This window comes from Uranotaenia lowii, chromosome 3 (assembly GCF_029784155.1).
Source record: "Uranotaenia lowii strain MFRU-FL chromosome 3, ASM2978415v1, whole genome shotgun sequence".
Classification (NCBI taxonomy): Eukaryota; Metazoa; Arthropoda; class Insecta; order Diptera; family Culicidae; genus Uranotaenia; species Uranotaenia lowii.
This window is the reverse complement of record NC_073693.1, coordinates 105,036,364-105,056,926: the sequence shown is the minus strand read 5'-3', so window position 1 is coordinate 105,056,926 and position 20,563 is coordinate 105,036,364. Positions and strand designations below refer to the sequence as shown.

Genomic DNA, 20,563 nt, shown 5'->3' with positions numbered 1-20,563 from the left:
CCTTTTTATTAGTCAACTAGATGAACCAGTCAGAAAAATTTCTCGCTCTATCACTTCTTCTATTGATATTTTCGGATCGAGCTTGAAAAATCCTTTCATAAAGGGTGAAACGGTAAATATCAACTTGACGTATTTCTTTCAATTTTGGATTTAAAAAACCTGAACACCCCTCATTTTGAAGGTGTGTGTAAGTAGAATGTTGCTCCTATTTTGGTTTTGGAATTCACTCTTCAGTTGTCAAAATGCCGTCCAAGGAAGAAAAGCGGCGTATCAAAATTTTGCTCGCGAATCGTGAAAATCCGAGCTACTCGCACGCAAAGCTGGCAAAATCGCTAAAAGTTGCCAAATCAACCGTTTCAAATGTAAATAAAGTGTTTGGGGAACGTTTGTCGACAGCCAAGAAGTCTGGATCGGGGAGAAATCGAAAACCGGAAGCCGCTGAGACAACAAAGAGAGTTGCCGGTAGTTTCAAGCGAAACCCTAACCTCTGTTTCTGAGATGCCGCAAATAAGCTGGGTGTATCGTCTACAACCGTGCATCGAGCCAAAAAACGAGCCGGACTATCGACTTACAAGAAGGTAGTGACTCCAAATCACGATGATAAAGAAAATACGACGGCCAAAGCGCGATCCCGATGGCTGTACACGACGATGCTGACGAAGTTTGACTGTGTGGTAATGGACGACGAAACCTACGTCAAAGCCGACTACAAGCAGCTTCCGGGACAGGAGTTTTATACGGCAAAAGGAAGGGGAAAGGTAGCAGATATTTTCAAGCACATGAAACTGTCAAAGTTCGCGAAGAAATATCTGGTTTGGCAAGCCATCTGTACCTGTGACTTGAAAAGCAGCATTTTCGTAGCTTCCGGGACTGTCAACCAAGAAATTTACGTGAAAGAGTGTTTTAATAAACGTCTGCTGTCTTTCCTAGAGAAACACGGTTGTTCCGTACTGTTTTGGCCGGATTTGGCATTTTGCCATTACGGTAAAAAGTGGAGTGGTACGCCGCCAACAACGTGCAGGTGGTTCCCAAGGACAAGAACCCTCTCAACACGCCAGAGCTCCGCCCAATTGAGAAATACTGGGCTATTGTCAAGTCAAGCGGAACCTAAAGAAGACCAAAAAACTGCTAAGGACGAGCAGCAGTTCAAGACAAGCTGGCTTTCTGCGGCGGAGAAGGTGGACAAGGTGGCTGTACAAAATCTGATGGCAGGGTTTAAGCGTGAGGCCCGGCAATTCGGATTTCGAAAAGCGGAAGCTAAGTGAATATTTTTCCTGAATTTTATACTGATTAAACTTGAAAAAGAAATTTAATTTGATTTTTTAAATAAACGATTTCACCGATTTACACGCGTTTTCCCTAGACCAAATTTTGACCGTATCACCCTTTATTCCTTAACTTCATGGAACCAATCATCTGCACTTTTATTCAAATTTTAGCTCACTATTGGGTATAGGACTTCTTTAGCGAGTGTATATGTAAACTTAGGTCGAATAGTTGATTTTTTACTGTTTTCGGGTCTCCAACTAGGACTTTCCTGGATTTATCTCGATCCTGCCCAAAAAATTTGGTCAATGGGGCGATGTCTCAAAAACCACCAAACACTGTACACGTACACATTACATTACTAGGTAGCTCCACTGAAAATTTCATCACTTTCCATCCATCCATTGATGTTATAAAAAATTAAACTTAGATATCTCGACCAGCTCAAACTTGTGTAGAGGAATGAGGTGGGACCATCATCATTATCGTCATAAGTGTATTTATAAGAAAACATGTAAACGTGATACAATGACCACCAACGGCAACGAAATTTTAATTCAATTCTTCAATTCAATTTCGGAAAATTTGAAAACAACCCCCATTGCAGTGATGGGCATCATCATCCTCTTTTCTCACCATGCAATTTCATTTTCTGAACCCAAGAGCATCGAACCTTGGTCCGTGTCAAAGTTTATTTGACCAACCAATTAGTGGCTACACGAGAAACAGCTGAAATGTACAACAACATTTCTCGATCGAAATGAAATGAAAACACTTCAACGAACAGAGGCGGTGAATTCGTAAAACAACCAAGTTGCGAATTTACAATTAGCACGTGTATGGCGAGATTTCTATAAGTTGTTCGTCCATTTGCCCCCCCACGATCCTCCAGAAGTAACCGGAATAAATTTAATTACCACTCAAAAACCACTTTCCCGCAATCGATACGAGTCCAATCGCTTTTACAAACAATCCTTACAGCGCCAGGCAGCGCGGTAAGTAAAGGCAATAGGCTTCAAGGCAAATGTTGGAAACTGTCAACTGGCAAATAGTGCTTTAAGCGGTCGTCGCTTCCTACAAATTAGTGTGTTAGTCTAACACTTATGATTAGGTACTTTGTTCGTCAGGGGCTTGTGATTTAGCTCAGTTGGCAAGTCTATTGTCTCCTGAACCGATGTCCGCGAGTTCGAGCCCAAGAGTAAACATCGAATACAGTTGTACCGGATAAGTTTTCCAATAACGATCCGCCAACTGCAACGTTGTTAAAGTCGCGAATGTCATAAAGATGGCAAAACGACTATAATCGAAAAAAAAAAATTTTCGTTCGTCGATTATAGAGAGTATCCCCGGGTGCGATCTAGCAAATGCCACTTTGGTGGTAAAATGCTTATATGCAGAGGTTGAACTTGGCCGTAGTGTCAGTTTTTTTTATTATCATCATAGCACTTAGTATTGAATCTTATCATTGCTACAGCAAAATTCGAAGCACTGAATTTTGATGGATATTGATTTACTCTCTTTATTCATGTTTATGATTCCAAAATTTTCAAGAAGATCTAGAGCATGCGTGGCCAACATGTCCAACAGGCCATATTTTAGACATGATATTTGTTCGCGGAACAAACAAGTAATTTTTTTTACATTCCAGTAAAAAAACAGAATACGCTATAAAAATTAAGATTCCTGCATATGCCTGCTTCTATTAAACATTCATCTTAGTAAGAAATTTTTGTTCGATGCATTTTTGCACGAATTCTTCTATGTGGTTTAAAACCTTCATTATTGATTCCATAAATATCAAATCTCCGCCCATTCCCAAAGTTTTGAGGTTTTCTGGTCTACCTGAAAAATTGTGTGGGTGTTTCGAATTAAAATAAAAACATTACATGAAATGGAATTGATACAAAATTGTATCGTTGCTAAAGTACTTATAAGCACACCTCCTGAACTGTTTCGAGCTGGATCTCAAACGTACTCTTTTTTAATGCATTCAGAAAAAAAAAATCGGTAGAATTAACTATATTTAATATCCAATTTTGATCTGATATGTGTCTCGGGAAAATCATCTATAAACAGAATAAAAAAGCATTGGATTATTTATAATAATTGCATCTTTTTCTTATGAAAAAATTTGTGAAAAAAATAGCCTTCGAAAAAATATATTACAGTACAGTAAATCAGTCGTACTTCTTGAAGATTTACCAAAACCAAACCAGTTTTGCTTCAAATTTTGACAAATTCTACCCCACTTTTAATTTAAGGGGGGGGGGGGGGGGTGGTTAGGGTCTAACATTTTCAAAAAATCGATTTTTTTATTTTTTTATTTTCTTATTGTAAAACATTTCAAGAATGTTGTGTTAAATTTTCAAGTCAATTGAAGCAAAACTGTAGAAGTTATAGGCCTTTATCTCCTTCTATCTAATACTGCAAGAAAGCAAGAGCAGAAACTTCAAACGCGTTTTTCTCGAAAGCACATTTTTAAAGTCCGTGGACATCGTCATTTGAAAACTACTTATCTGATTCTTTTCAAATTTGGAACATATTTTCTATATATAAAATACCAGACCCCAACGTTTTTCTTTGTTGATTTTTTTATTTTGGGGAGATTTTACAGGTGGAAAATGGTGGATTTTTAAGTGAAATTCGTAGTTTTTACTTCAAACAGCCACAAAAATTTCATAAAAATATTTTTAAGTTAAATAAAAACGTTGGGGTCCAGAAAAACATCTATTAAAAATATTTTGCTCTGATTTTTTGACTTCAGATGATTCTGTGCTGAGATACAGTGTCCACCGCAAATCCTGTTTTCTAAAAGGCATCCTCGAAAATGCTCCGTCACCGGCTTATTTTTCATTATTTTTCTACGAAAAAATTACTAAATGTTCTTTTAACAATGCTTTGTATAATGCAAAAAAATTGAATACATTTGTTTGAACGATAGCTCCAGAAAAAAATCGTGAAAATGGTGTTTTTATATACCCGTTAGACCCTACCCCCCCCCTCCCCCCCTTAATAAATTTTTAAGAACACGTTACCAATACTAAGCTTCTTAAATTTGTTAAATTTTCATAATCATACCTTTTGCTATTGAAGTTAGGCTATATACAAAAAATAACAAGTTTTAAACAATTACCAGTATTTCAAGTTTTTGAATAATAATTAAATGTTGTAAAATGTTGATGAATAATCGATGTTTTTAAAACGAAATTTTCTGTAAGAAAAGTTAAAGTAACTTTTAGAATATAATTCTGATTATGATTTGAATGTGGCTCGGAGAATTTTCAAAGTTTGATATGATCTGTTTTGCTGAGGCCATCCAAACTCCCCAACATTAAAGATAGAGTCCGTTCGAAAGCTCACATCGCTCAAACAACACAAGCAATCAAATGTCCCATAAAACAGGTACAAAAAAGCTTACTCAGCCCCAGCATTGATATGAAGTACGTTCTATGCAGCTCAAAATCTAAATTCTCAATAATTCTTGCAAGTTCCAAAAAAAGTCTTAATGACCTTCTATTCCGCTTCCAGTGACCTTTTAAAGTGTAGTTCTTTTAGAAATGGGACAGTTACGCATGCGTGTATCTCAAAAACCATTCGTTTGATCTAAATACTTTCTATGAAGAAAATGAAGATAATGTTATGATATTTCATGGAAAAATTTCAAAAAAATTATTTATAGTTTTTTATTAGAGAAATTTCTATTTTATTCTTGGTATCGCCCATTGGCCGGCGCACACTTTTTTCAGTCATGGTATTGATCAGTTTTTACAATTTATACTTCGTCAAATTTATATTTTAGGTGGCTTCACCCTTCTTCTTCAATTTCTGATACTTTTCGGTCCGAAACTTCTCTTTTAAAAGTAACTGGAAGCATTTTAGTGGATACAGTAGTTTCGAAATGAACAAATTTGATTATTTTTGACCACATTTTTGAACGTTTTTAATGGAATTTCTTCTGGCAAAATCTGACAATAACGAAGTAAAACCATCATAAGATGTTTTAATAAGATAAAATCGGTTAGTATAAATCATAGGTTGCGGGTGGTACATACAAGATTACTCTTTTAAGGCTTTTAAAAATAGCGAAAACCAAAGTTTCGTTTTGAAATTTTTTGTTTTTTTTCGCAGGAGCTGAATTTTAGCAAATCATTATAATTTTATACAAAATAACCAGCGAATACATACTTTAAAATACTCGGGATCTTGCAACGAGCAGACATGGTATAGGATTCAAACGCTGGAATTTATTTAAAATAGGGTTTTTCATAAGTTTTGTCGTTCATCAGAAATCATCTGTCCGATAGCCTCGGTGCTGGCTTTACAGCTAACGAGCTCTGGAACTACCAAAAAATTTGTTGTTTGAGTTTGGGTTTGAATGAGTCATCATTAGGCAACACTTTCAGCTTATTGAAGAAAATTGTTTTGGACATTTCAGCGATCTACCCTTAGTTTTTCGCTTATTGAAAATTAAAAATACTGGTATGAGACTTGATTACCCTCAACCGTAGTTGACGATCATGTGCTTCACTCCAATGCTTGATTTGAACTTTGTGGACATTATTGACAGTGTTTGCATACTTATCCACCACAAAAACTCAGTAATTCTTTGAATAATCAACGATTTTGTCAGCTAACAATTTGATAATGACGAATTTTAAAGGAATCTGTGCAAAATTATTTTTTTCTTTTTCTCTTGCATCGTACATCATTAAAAAACGCGTGAATCTTAAATTTTGGAAAAAATAGGTCGAATAGTACTTTTTACAGGCAACAAAATGCTGTCAAATTTTTGAATATCCGATAATCAGTAAGCGAGCTATTAGCAAATGAAAGTGTCCCATTTCTAAAAGAACTAAGCTTTAATTCATCTTAAAAAAAAATTAAAAATGAGTAAGAAATTCCCTCTTTATCTCAATTGAACCATTGGCATTGGTCCAAATCACCTTTTCTTGATTATTCATTATGATCAGGCGCCGCCATGACTGACGAGTTTGCCGAGATTTGTTCAATCAGCTGCTCAATTGCTTCTTTCCTACATATATCGCATCAGAATGGTCACTCAAGTATCAAATTACTTACTGAAAAAAATAAAACTTGCCCGGCTTTTGGGTCGATCTCCGACCTTCATGGTGAGAATCGAACACGCTACCATAAAACCATACCTAGATGTTGATCTAACTGAAACTAAATCTCGAAGTGGTAATATGATTTTGTAGCATACCTTCAGGCGCCTCCCCTAAACAGAGGGCCAGCCAGCCAGGAAGAAAGAACCTCAATCCACTCTTTGTGACTAAGTATATCCTGTTTTGAGCACTTTTGTGACCTTTATGTGACCCCTTACAACGCACATATAAATCACTTTTGCAACTTTCAAGTTCATTCATGAGTACATCAAGTTCACTCAAGGAAATTGGGCAGTTGATTCTCTTTGTCAACCAATATGTAGCTTTCAAAGCCTTCATTCAAATAAATATGTAACTTTTGGTTGCTTGGGGTGTAGACTTCTTCATAAACCAATGGTATGAGATATTCAAAAACAATCGTTAAAAAGGTATAATATGTGGTGGAAAGTACACATAACAAAAAATAAAAAAAATTACATATGTATTTCCAAGATGCAAAGGCTTTATAGCTAATTTTCACTGATATGGGAGCTTTGATTCGAATGCAACGAGTATTTTTTCTATCAGCTCTTGAAAACTCTTGAAAATAGGTAAAAATGCATTAAATATTTTTTTTTACTTTTATGGAAAACTATAGAACATTTCAAAGATTTTGTAAGCAATGTTTTTAACTCAATGAAAAACTTTTCAGAAGACCGCGTATAATTTTGTCACTTGAGATAAAAGTTACAGTAGTTTTCTTTTTGTCATTTTTTCAATCCTGCAAAAGCATGAATCGAATTGTGTCACAGTCTGTAAAAAAGTAGTTAGGGGGGGGGGGGGGGGGGGGTAGGGGAGGTTCTAACACTTTCAAAAAATCGATTTTTTTATTTTTTTATTTTCTTATTGTAAAACATTTCAAGAATGTTGTGTCAAATTTTCAAGTCAATTGAAGCAAAACTGTAGAAATTATAGGCCTTTATCTCCTCCTATCTAATAGTGCAAGAAAGCAAGAGCAGAAACTTCAAACGCGTTTTTCTCGAAAGCACATTTTTAAAGTCCGTGGACATCGTCATTTTAAAACTACTTATCCGATTCTTTTCAAATTTGGAACATATTTTCTACATATAAAATACCAGATCCCAACGTTTTTCTTTTTTTTACTTTGGGGAGATTTTACAGATAAAAAATGGCGGATTTTTTCGTGAAAAATCGTAGTTTTTACTTCATACAGCCACAAAAATTTCATAAAATTTTTTTAAAGTAAAATAAAAACGTTGGGGCCCAGAAAAACATCTATTAAAAATATTTAGCTCTAATTTTTTGACTTCAGATGATTCTGTGCTGAGATACAGTGTCCACCGCAAATCCTGTTTTCTAAAAGGCATCCTCGAAAGTGCTTCGTCACCGGTTCATTTTTCAATATTTTTCTACGAAAAAATTACTAAATGTTCTTTTAACAATGCTTTGTATAATGCAAAAAATTTGAATACATTTGTTTGAACGATAGCTTTAGAAAAAAATTGTGAAATGGTGTTTTTTTTTACCCGTTAGACCCTACCCCCCCCCTTAAGCAAGTTTAAATTTTCAATATCAAATACTCAAAGACTTTCTTGAAAGATGTTGGAAAAATTTGTAATCTTTTCTATGTTTTCCATGTTTTTATAATTGTAAGATTTAAATTTTTTAAGCGTTTTTACTGAAATAAATTGCTAAGCAAGGTCTGAATCCGTGAATGAATAAAAGATAATAAACAGATTCTAAATCAGGTTTCGGTTTTCGAGTAGGGGTTTATTGGTTTATTTTTTAGTTATCAACGATCAATTTTACTTAAAACTGATCTAATTTACATTGTCATAATTGTACAATTGTGAAAATTGATATATTTTGATTGTAATTGTAATTGATCCTTTATTCAGGGTCGGATTAAGCCATCGGGGGGCCCGGAGAAACTAGGTGCCGGCACTCAAATTTTATCAACATTAGCTTAGCTTAGCTTGTTTGACTACTCATATCCACCTTAAATCATTGAACTCGAAATGCTATTTAATTGTTTCAGGGGATGGTAATGCTATTTAATTACGTACTTCAAAAGAAAAGATGATTTTTTTTGTTATTTTTTATCAATTCGTGCGCATTTTCGAATTCCTTGATCGCTGGCGTGGCTAAGCAGAACAAGTTCCACGTCGCCAATGGTTGCTACTCCGTGATTAATCGAGGCCATCAATTTTGCACAAAGTCCAAAAGATTGGTGCTTGGGATTAGCAGTTCATTCTCAATGTACAAAACTCATGCTCTCCGCTTTTGGAAATGATTAATAACGGCGCCGGCCACGTCCTAGTAGTCAATGGGGAAAAGGAAGGAATATTAGTTTGATACTCTTCAGGTTCAACTAGCAACTTCATGCTCCTGCATACTCCAAAAATAATTTTGAAATAGTCAGAACCAGAAATAAGTAAGTATCACCAACTATGGAAACCGTCTGTACGTCTGCGAATCTATATTCAAGTATCAAAGGAAGGGGTGTGTGTGTTAGAAAAAGGTAAAGATCAGGATCCATTTTGGTCAATGGTGCGATCGTATTTTCCTACACCTTCTATGCTCCTAGACATTTCATAAGGAAACTCCTACTTCTACGAGGCATTCGATAAACGTTAAATAAATATATATTGAGTTAAGTATTGAAAGAAAATTATTACCATCCACAATTCATCCCTACCAAACTAGCTTTTTTCCCTAACAGTGGTCCCTGTTGAATCAAAGAATTATCAAAAGGCTTTTATGGTTAAAAAAAAACATTTTTTTTGAATTGAATGTATTATTCATAATATGTCGACAAAAACTTCTCAAACTATTTTTCGTGATTAATACCATTTTGAAAATTCTTCAATCCTTTCTTCTACTTGCCTCTTTTTGAGCTTCATTGCATGTACGAAGTAAAGTTCAAATTTTTGCTTCTTTTGAGAAGATCTGACATTTTTTTCGATTTACCAATTCGAGTACCTTCTAATCAATCAGAACATTTTATTATTTTTAAATACTGGATTACTCCTATTAAAAACTGATAGTATTACTCAAACTCCGGAATCAATAACTAAATTTCCATGTTGGTAATTCATTATAAATTTCACATTTCGTTTTGTAAATTAATTTTAAAGTTTTTCCATTATTTTTATTTCAGTGTTATAAGTTTTCAAACAATTGATTATCCACATCGAAATGTTTCGAACAAATAATCCTTCAAAGTACTTCATACATAAATCAATTTTGTATGCCATTTTTTCTTTACTTAGATTTATTGAAATCCGTATAAGCAACAAAAAATCTCGCATCGTTACAGTATTGAACATTTGGGTCGACTAAAGTTTCAATTTATAACAGTCAAATTAAAAAAAAATTACTTACTCCACAACATCTGATAACTTATAAAACAAAATGAACTCTTTTAGCAATATGAAAAACTTCAATTGTAAGGAACTCTGATGTACGATTGCTAGAGAAATGAGGTCGTTCATTTTGCATCTGATTCTTTACGCTCAATAAGGTTAAGGTAATCTTGATTAAGTAACATAAAATTAGTTACCTTTAAACAAAGAACAATTTAAAGTAAAAAGAAATTAAATGATTAAATAAATAATTTGTTTGGCATTATCGGTATCAAAATGGAATTTCTTGTCGGACAATCAAATTGTTACTGAGCAAGTTTACCTTCAATTTAACTGTAACTAGTATCATTAACAGAGTAATTATCCGGAAATATAGAAATACCACTTATCTTAAACATCCCGCCGGTCGCAAAGAAATAGGATCCAGGGACAGTCCGGAGGGCGTAGAACTGGCCGCTCTCAGGCACAGTTCCAGCAAAGAGTATCCCGAGAAATCTTCGCTGAATCCGAATCAGGAAGCCAACAACTAAAAGAAACCTGTAATCCTCAAAGAAAACACTCAACACTAATTCAAAACTGCACTTGTGGATTCAAAAACATCAAAAAACTATTCAAATTTTAAAATTTTTGACGCGAGATAAATTTTTCGCGTCGTATCCAGCCAGAGCCTACTTCGCTTCTCCTCAAATTTTATCAACATTTGCGATGAAAAATTAAAGCTCAAGGTGCTTTTTTTCATTTTCTTCTTGAGTCTTCTTCGAATAATTACTGGTTTCTGTTTGGATTTTGTGTTGAAAAATTTGAAATCAAATGTCCAGATTTAGCTTTGAAAAAAAAAAGCCCTGATTTGATCAGCCCGATTAAATGCGTGAAAAATTCTGCAATGTTTTTAGGGAAGGGGGGGGGGGGGGGTTTCAGGAGGTTCTCTTTAGTGTTATAATTTCAACTTTCAAATTTTTTTTCCTCGATATCTAGAACTTTAAGTAGTATGAATAATGTAATGTCAAACTTTTTTCCCTCGGGCCCGGGGCAATTGCCCCCTTAATCCGTTGTCAGTGACGGTAACCTTTTTGAGAAATTGCTTTACATCACTTCAAGAAGATTCCTCTGACTTTCATTTCAAATGAAGTTGATGAAGATATAGGACCATTTTTTTTTTCAAATTATATGGGCCAAGAAAAATATTCAATTCAGAGAATAGAAAGAAGCTTTGCGGACCACAAAAAGACAGCCACGGGGAGATTAGCCTGAGCTGTACATCCTTGATTAAGGAATCTCTGACAAAGTTTTGTTTTTAAAATTAATAGAAATATGAAGATTTTGAGTGAAGTTTAAATACAAAAAAAAGCATTTTAAAGGTATTTAATGTGAATTCTGAAAACGGAATGATGGCTTCTAAATTATGACAAGAGTGATATAAACAATTCCTTTATTAAAATTTCCTTATTTGGTGTAAAAAGTAGGCAAGTTTTAAATTTTTGTTTGATAAATCTAGCATGAATCCAGTTCAGATCATAATCGAACAATAATGCTGCACCAATTGTCCAACGTTGTAATAATTAAACTTAGCAATGAACCGAACGCTGCAAACTCCTCCTCGATGATGTAATCTTGATACGTTTCGCTTGGTTTCATTCGATTCCCGCAAAATACCAACATCAATGAAAGCAAAAAAGCAAAAAAGGTACATCCCACCCAGTCACTGGATACTTATCACACATTTTCAACTCATCGGTAGCATCATCTTTGGATCGGACCAGCTTGGGTTCCTCCATCGAGTGAGCAATATGAAATTATTCCTTCTTCGATCAACAACTTCCCACGCGCGGATTCTGTCCGCGGTTTTCGATTCGTAATTGGCCATTTGAAAACAACGTTGATGCCGGTGTGTTGCGGATTCATATGCGATCCCGGGAACAACGCCAGAAGACAGTCAAAAATTGATCCGCCCATGCTGTTTCTACTATTGCTACTTACTAGGAATCGGACGGTATCGGAATAGTCAGTCATCAACTTCAGGCGAAGACCTTCACCAGCTCGTGCTAGCAGGTACCTGCCAGATGATGATGATGATGATGATGGCGATGATGATTGGCCGTGGTTCACACCTACGCTTTAGTTCGCGGACCCCAGTCAGCTTGAATTGTCTATGAGGCGTGGAAATTCTCTCATTTTGCCGGACTTTGTTTTTTTTTTCATTAAGAAGAGTTGGAATTTCATTAATTGATTTAAACCGTTTTCACGACTACAGGTTGATTAAAGTTTGAATAGCTGCTGTCAGAACTGATTTCAAATTGATAAAATTGATAAAAAATTAAAACAAAACATTTAAAAATAGGAGACTTAGTGATATAGATTGGTAATCCACCATGGGTGCACGGATTCACCGCAGTTTCTGCCTAAGTATGTGCTCACATGCATTTTTTAGATTATTAAGTTCGACAAATCTCCAATGCAGCGCGCCAATATACCCGGACCCCATGGCTTCGTTTGAACTGTTATGGAGTGAATGTATTGTGTTGATGTTGGTTTATTTTTGGAAGAACGAGTCAATCAGGTGGGCTAGTTTACTCACAGCTATTCCGGCATCCGTTTATATACCTGGCCAGCTGATTGAACATTCCTATTATATGGTCAGTTATAGACTAAAACACATTTTACCTGTCGGCCACTATGGGATTGGAACCCAAAAGTTGTTCTTGCCGATACCGGGAATCGAACCCAGTACGCCTGGCATATCATAATCAGACTCGCGCTAGCCTATCTGCTAGACCACATCGGCGCTACTAATTGATGTTGACACTTAAAGAATGGAAACTAATAAAATCTGAATAGAAATCAGAGCTAAAAATTGTGCAATGGGAATAATAAGATTAAGTATGAAGTACTTTGCCAATCACAGAAAAAAACTCAATCTACGGCCAAGTTCAACCTCTTCTGATTTCTAAACACTTTTAGTGGCTTTTGGTAGATAACACCAGGGAATACTTTCTATTTAATCGCTAGAGCAATCATGAGTGCTAGACAAACATACTAATTTGTAGGAAGCGACTACTGTCTACTGTTTGCTGACCAATGCACTATTTGCCAATTGACAGTTTGCAACATTCGCCGCGAAACGTATTGCCTTACTTTACGCGCTGCTGTAAGGTTTGTTTGGAAACGCGATTGGGCCCATATCGATTGCGGGAAAGTGGTTTTTCTTTTCCAATTAATCCCGTAATTTCTGGAAATCAGTGAAAAATGGACGGATATCTTTAGGGGTTAAAGATTCTAAAGAATGCCCCACATCAAATTGTATCACAGTAAAAACGCTGTAAAAAATTACCTTGTTAACCGATTCCTTCCAACCATCCATTCTATATACTGAAAAGCATTTGTGATCTTTTGGTATTTTTACTTGATTTTTTATCATATTCGTACAATCGTAAATTTATTAGGTCAAATCATACCCAAAGAAATTTTCGCAGCATTTGAAAGAAGCTTCTTTAATACAGAAACCTACTTTTTCGTGATTTCTTCCCCAAAATTAACCTCTTTAAGACGCAAACTGAGTGCCTGCTTCAAAATAGCACAGTATTATTCAATGGGTCTTAATTCCGGTGCTTTGGAAGAATTAATGTTCTGGGATGCAAAAGTGAATTTTTTTCTTCATATCACTTCGGAGCATCCCTTCAATCTATGTATAAAAACGAATTTCTGTATGTCTGTCTGTCTGTCTGTCTGTCTGTCTGTCTGTCTGTGTCTGTATGTCGTCTGTCTGTTTGTTCCCCATAGACTCGGAAACTACTGAACCGATTTACTTAAAACTTGGCAGGTGGAGATACTGGAGGCCAGGAAAGATTTCTATTATGGTTTGAGACCCCTCTTCCTAACAGGAATGGTAGAGGGGGTCTCCCAGACAAAAGACAAGTGTTTGCCTAACTTGAGAACCGATCAAGCAAATGGTAACAAACTTGACATGGGAGGGTATTTGGATACGAAAAATATTTTTTTGATTATTTAAGACCCCTCCCTCTTTCCAGTTGGGAGATAGAAAGTGGAGAGAGGGCCTTTTTTAACTTTTTAACATAACTGAAAACTAATTTAGGATCCCAATTTAAAATGAGATGGTATAAAAGTACGAGCAATGTCCTAATGACTATTTGAGACCCCTCTCTCATCCCAATGGGGGAATAGGAGAGGAGGATGGGGCTTCCATACAATTTTTTGTATAACTGGAAAACAACTCGTGCAAAAGGAACCGAGGAATCTTTTGTATCCCTCTCTCCTTCCAGTGTGGGGAGTTAGAAAGAGGGAGTGGGGTTCTTGTAAATTTTTTCGTTTAACTGGAAAAGTGTAGTAAATTCCGCTTATTTGAGAAATGTGATTTAATCTCGGAATTTCATTTGTCAGTAAGAACAGATTTAATGGCACTGAGTTATTGAACAATATATTTCTTTTTATACCAGACACAAAAATAGCAATCGATTAATTTATGTTGAAGCTAGTATGGCTTAAGTCAGATTCGTTTTTATTGAGTTTTTTTTATACAAATTGTATCATACAATACATACTATTCATAAATTATGAACATTTAAAAAAAATTGTCATTTCATTGCTGAACAAAAGCTCGGTATAATTTCCTTTGACTTAAGATCTGGATTTGATAAATGATCTAACAAACCTCATACTTTGATGATGATAAACCAATTTGTTTGAAATTTTTCAAATACTAACAAGAAACATCTGGCATGAGACAATGTCAATACCACCTTTTAATACGAATTGTCGGAAAAAAAAATTGTCAAATTGAAAAGCGAAACATAACAATATTTCTACGTATTTTTTTTTTCTTAAATATGAGTTTGCAAAATTTTATGAACAGTTAAACAGATTTTTTACTTTTCTAAGCCGATTGAATTTGAAATCTTTTTCTTAAAAAACACTTTATTCCGATTAAAATCTGCCTTTTGAAATGATGAAATAAGGAAGGAATCGAAAGTAATTGCTCCGATCCGTATTTGGTTCAGAATATTTACAAATAGGTATGGTATGGATATATTTTCTTAAACCCCTTTTTGTTTGTTTGTTGATTCACTTAAAATTTTTATGGGGCAAGAATAGAAATTAGCAAATTTCATTTATTATAACTGGCATCCCTGATCAAGTCGAGTCCGGAATACACGCTATTCACAAGTTAGACGAATTTCTCAAATTAATGCTTCCATTTTGTCCGCTAGAGGATGCTGATGATGTCGCCTTCTCATTACATGAAGATACAAGTGTGGTGAATATTTGTTTCTATTATATTTGACATTTTGATCGGGAGAAACAGGGAAAAGCAGTTTTTCATCAATAACTTTAGGTTCCTCTGGTCGTTTTGTTTTGAATACGGATTTTCTTAAAGTCCAAATTATAACATATATTTGATACGAAGATTGCATTTCGATTAGAAATCAGATGTAGAAGTTATTTGGCTTCAAAAAGGGCTAACTTTTTCAAGGGTGAATACCACCCTCAAAAAAGGTAGCCCCTTTTTGAGGAAAAATAACATTTTCATATTATCTCTTATTGAAATGCATTCTTGGGATAAAATATTTGTTATTGATTAGGCTTTGAAAAAAATCACATTCAGAAGAAATTGGCTGAAGAATACTTAAGTTATTGCTGAAAAACTGGTTTTTCATGTTTCTCCCGAAATAAATGTCTCAAAATCTCAAACAAACTTATAATTAGTTGAGCGACTTCCTGTGATCCGATCTGGCTAAAATTTGGAATGAGATCTTGTACTAGGGCTAGGATCAGGCCTGTAGCACATACCATTTCTCAGGTTTTGAATTTCCCGTACAAATTAGGGGCAGTCTATTGTTCACTCAAAATATAGATCTCCGATCGTACTTTATCACCTAGCTGATAACTCCTATTGTTTACATTTGTCGGATTCGCCCTATTTGAAATTCACTACCAAAATGTTATTGTTTTTTTTACAGATTGTATTTTTTCGCTCGAAAGTTTGCCCAAAGAAGATATTTACAAGATTCAAAAAGTTTATCTTTTTCAGTACGAGTCGTAATTTTATCCAACAGGGCTTTCCGAGTTGGAAAACTACGTAAAGTGCTGATGTAATCGAATTTTGCAACAAGTTGTATTCAAGGTTGCCGAAAAAAATCAGTGTTTTGGCGAAAAAAAAATCTGACTTTTTGTGATTTAACCCAAAAATTCTGTGATAGTTTTCTGTGACGCAATTTTATTAATTTTCATTTCAAATTAATGAAAAATTAGGTCATTTTTTTTTTGGAAAAATAATTAACCATACTAATATTATCATATTTTTTTCAATATAAACTTAGGAATACGAAATTTATATTGACAACAAAAATAAAAAATTTGGAAACACGTACAAAATTTTAAAAATCTGTGAATTTTCCCATAATTCTGTGTTCTGTGACACAGATTCTGTAATGAAAATTTGATCAAAATTCTGTGAAATTACAGATTTTCTGTGATTTCAGCAACCTTGGTTGTATGCACAATTTTATGCAAATACGGAAAATACCCTTCAACACATACAAGGAGCACAATTCAACAAAAAACTGAATGTGAATGACCATAATCATGTCCTGGATATTTCTTATCTATTTAGTTCAAAGGTCGTGGGCTATTATTTGCGACTCTAGTTCCGAATTGTTGAAATAATAAAAATCTTCAAAGTTGATTTAAGCAAGTAGAAAGCTCAGGACTAGAAAAAAAAAGCTGAATCTATTTCTATTACCTATTTAACAATTCGAAAGAAGCGTAACGAAAAACGAAAGAAGCATAACAGATATCGTAGAGGTAAATCTCTGGTTGACAAAATTGCATATCGAGTTACGGTGAATGCATTCATAAGCATGCACAGAGCCCAACGTTGCGTTTACCTGAAAAATATACAAAGAAATATTCAAACAAGGAATATTTTGAAAGTTTCGGCTGATCTCGCATATTGTACCGATCCATAAAAGCTCTTCCAAGCTCTCTGTCGAAAATTTTCGAAGAGTTGCAATTCTCTCTGCCATACCGAAACTTCTCAAAATCAGTCGATGGAAATCAACACAGAAAATCGTTCCAATTTCGTGGTAGCCGGACAACAGGTTGAGACAGTGGAGTGCTTCCAGTATCTTGGTAGCCAGATTACGCCTGATGGTGGTACCAAGAAGGACATCGAAACCCGGATCAGAAAAGCTCGATTTGCCTTTTTGAGTCTCTGAAACATCTGGCGTTCACGCCAGATCTCTCTACGAACTAAGATCCGAATCTTCAACTCAAACGTCAAATCCGTATTGCTGTACGGGTGTGAAACTTGGTGCACATATGCGGTGACGAGGCGAAAACTGCAAGTTTTTGTGAATCTCTGCCTGCGGAATATCACCCGCGCTTGGTGGCCTGGCAACCAAGGTTGCCGAAAAAAATTCTGTGTTTTGGCCAAAAATTATTCTGAGTTTCTGTGATTTTACTTAAAAATTCTGTGATGGTTTTCTATGACGAGATTTCCTTAAATTTCATTGAAAGTTCATGAAATATTGGGTCTTTTTAACATTTTCCTTGAACGAAATTGTTCAACCTTACTAATCTTATCATATTTTTCCAATCTAAACTTAGAAAACTGAAATTTGTATTGACTTTAAAAACTAAAATTTTGTAAACACGTACAAAATTTAAAAAAATCTGTGAAATCTGTGAATATTCCCAAAATTCTGTGTTCTGTGACACAGATTCTGTGATGAAAATTTGCTCAAAATTCTGTGAAATTACAGATTTTTCTGTGATTTTGGCAACCTTGCTGGCAACTGGATCTCAAACGTTGAACTTCATCGTCGGTGTCATCTAAAGGCGCTAGAAATCGAGATTCGGGAACGTAAGTGGAGATGGATTGGGCACACGCTGCGAAGAGATGAAAACGAGATTTGCAGAGAGGCGCTTGATTGGAATCCAGATGGGCATAGAAGAAGAGGCAGGCCCAAAAGCTCGTGGCGGCGAAGTCTAGCCGCTGAAATCCGCACAGTTGACGAGAACCTTGGCTGGCAGCAAGTGAAGAGGCTGGATCCGGATCGCCAGCAGTGGAGATCTTTTATCTCAGCCCTATGCCGGACCCTTAGGTAGGTAGGTAGGTAGAATACCGAAACTTTTCGGAAGTAAGCATAGTGTACGACCAAATGTATCCATGTTTCTAAAGGAAAGTGTCGCAAGTTCAATACGGTTTTCTAAAAAAATGACCAACCGTAACAAATATCGGGGAGTTTGTATCAAGAATTTTTATATGGATGATGCAAGGATTGCAAGTCGACGCTATATATACTGATATGTCAAAATCAAAAGCAAATGATATGGCGCACTGCTATCCCTATTTAGCAAAAATTTAATTTCCTATGATACCATAATACTTAATTGAAAGAATTTAATATATAAAGCTGGGAATGTCAGATCCGGTGCATTCTCGATCAACAGTGGTGTGTCACAAGGGAGTAACTTGGGACCCCTTCTCTTCATCACTGTTATGAACGAGTTCCCCGAGGTACCGCAGGAAGTTTTTGTGCTGGTACAGGCAGATGATCTGAAAATGTTCCTCCCTCTTCGCAACCTGAAGGATTGCTCGACTCTGCAAAACGCACTGCACCGATTTTCAGACTGTTGCAGAACCAACAATCCATTGAAGTCGAACGTCTCAAATGCATATTATTTTCTCGAAAAATTAACGAATATCATGTACATATGACTATCGCCTTGAAAACAGCTTCATTATTACTAGAAAGACCTCTGTTAAGGATTTTGGAGTTGAGAGACTGAGATAGAACTGAATTTCCCAAAACATATAGAGCAGGAAAACTCTATATTTGGAATGGTCAGTAGAGTCTGACATGAGTTGAATGACCTTTACACAATCGTCTCAATTTATGTTTGATTAGTTCGGACCACAATCGAGTACGGCAGTATTGTTCGCCACCCTACTTCAATGTCCACGTCCACGTCCACGTTAACATATTGGAAAGAGTTCAGAAGAAATTTTTCAAATACGCACAGAGATATTTTGAATGGCAAGAGGAAATGCCGGATTACCGAGCACAGTGCCATGCTGGCCGGATTGGGTTCGCTAAAAAAACCGCAGGAAGTCAAATGATACATTATTTTTCAAGAATTTGACAAGTGGAAGATATTATTCGCCAAACATGCTTTCACAAATATCCTCCAACGAAGGACGCAGTAGTCAGAATTACGCAAGAAACGAACCAATGTAAATACATGGCACTTTACAACGCATACGTAAATAGTGAAAATCAATCTAAATATGTCCAGAAAACAAATCAAAGATTGATTTAAAAAGTGTTTTACATAAAATTAAAAGTATGGCCAATGTTAATTTGAAAGTTCAAATTCAGATAAAAAGGCTTTAGCCTAGGATCATCATCAATAAATATCATATATTTAAAAACACTACAATTTGCAATTTTTTTTCCAGTTAACAGAGCTACATTTGCAGTGTAGATACGTTTTATTGTCTGAATTATGTAGATGGGATCTAGAGTGTAACTTACCTGTGTCAAAGATTGAATAAAACAAACACCTAGTCGTGAAATTTTTCACGCTTCACACTGTATTCAATTTTTCCTGGGCAATGTGTTGCTGAAGTTCGTACACGCTTAGTTGCAAACGTGACCGTCAGCTGGGTGCTTCCGTTGGTGAATGATGATCAGGAGAACCAAAAAAAAAAAAAAAACGAAAAACAAAACACAAACTGTTGTAATGGTTATATTTTTAACTTTTTCCAATTCGACTAGCCAAAATCTGCGCAAATTTTTCACTCAAAGTATGAGCCAACCGAGAGCTGTTTTTCAACTACTTTCTAGAATAAAAATATACACACACACATCCCACTGTTGGTTAGCTTCCCTCTTCAAGTCACCAACCAGGTTTTGGATAAATTGAAAACCACAAAAATCGAAAAGCGATTAAAGACGCAAAGTTGCAAAACTGGTTGACACTCCCGGTTGAGTAAAAGCAAAAGAAAAAAAAACTAAATCACATATTCTCTTACAACGAATATCCAAAACCGATACAAACTGTCGGTCCACAGGAAACGTTCGATGTTTTGAACTGAAGACCGAACCTTTTTGTTTATGAATTTCAATTACTTTGCTAAAATGAATGAGACACTACTAACCGACGAGACGTTGGGTAGGCAAATATTCAAACGGAAGTAAGGAGCACACCCTGGCTGAGAGCGATTTCGCGGGGGGAGATGAACGAGTAACGCGCGCGCACTTGTGCTGTTTTTTGTTTTTCTTTCTGAGCCAATTGATGAGGAAAAAACTGAATCCTCCACAATTGATCGGATGTCGAGAAGCGACGAGCACTCTGAAAAAGGTAGAGACAACACAGAAAAAAACCGAGCGAAACACGCAAATCCAAGCCAAGACCGAACTCGTCCGACGTCGTGAGTGATTAAAGTGTAACTAAACTGAACTGAAACGCGCTTTACCGAAACAACAATTCAGTCAGGTTTCTTTCTTTCGTTTACCTACCCGTGCAACTTTCGTAGGCGCGCAACAGACATTCACAAGTCCTAAACTACGGCTGCGAAAAAAAAAACAAAATACTGCGAGATGAGAGTGTAGAGTAGCCGCTAAATTTTTCGCTCTGCGACTTAAAACTGGCAGTAAGGAATGCTGAGCGAAACGCGAATACCTACCCTACTAGCAACTGACTTGAGAATATGAAACGCGAAGTGTGCTGAATGCGATCTTTTTTGTTCAATAAAAAAAGTGAGGATCATGTTTTGCTCTCATCGATGAT

At 35.7% G+C, this 20,563-nt stretch overlaps 1 protein-coding gene across 2 annotated transcripts in view; it reads right to left on the bottom strand.

Annotated features, from left to right (window-relative positions):
- LOC129756555 (rho GTPase-activating protein gacJ) overlaps positions 1-20,243 on the bottom strand; it is a 107,772-nt gene extending 87,529 nt beyond the window's left edge. The window contains exons 1-2 of one of the 2 annotated variants that reach the window (XM_055753461.1): positions 19,932-20,243; positions 19,306-19,440 (exon numbers count right to left, since the gene is read on the bottom strand). The gene's annotated coding sequence lies outside the window, so the exon portion shown is untranslated. The remainder of the gene's footprint in view (positions 1-19,305; positions 19,441-19,931) is intronic. The other variant, XM_055753462.1, reaches the window with a different exon arrangement.
- Between the last annotated feature and the right edge of the window lie 320 nt (positions 20,244-20,563).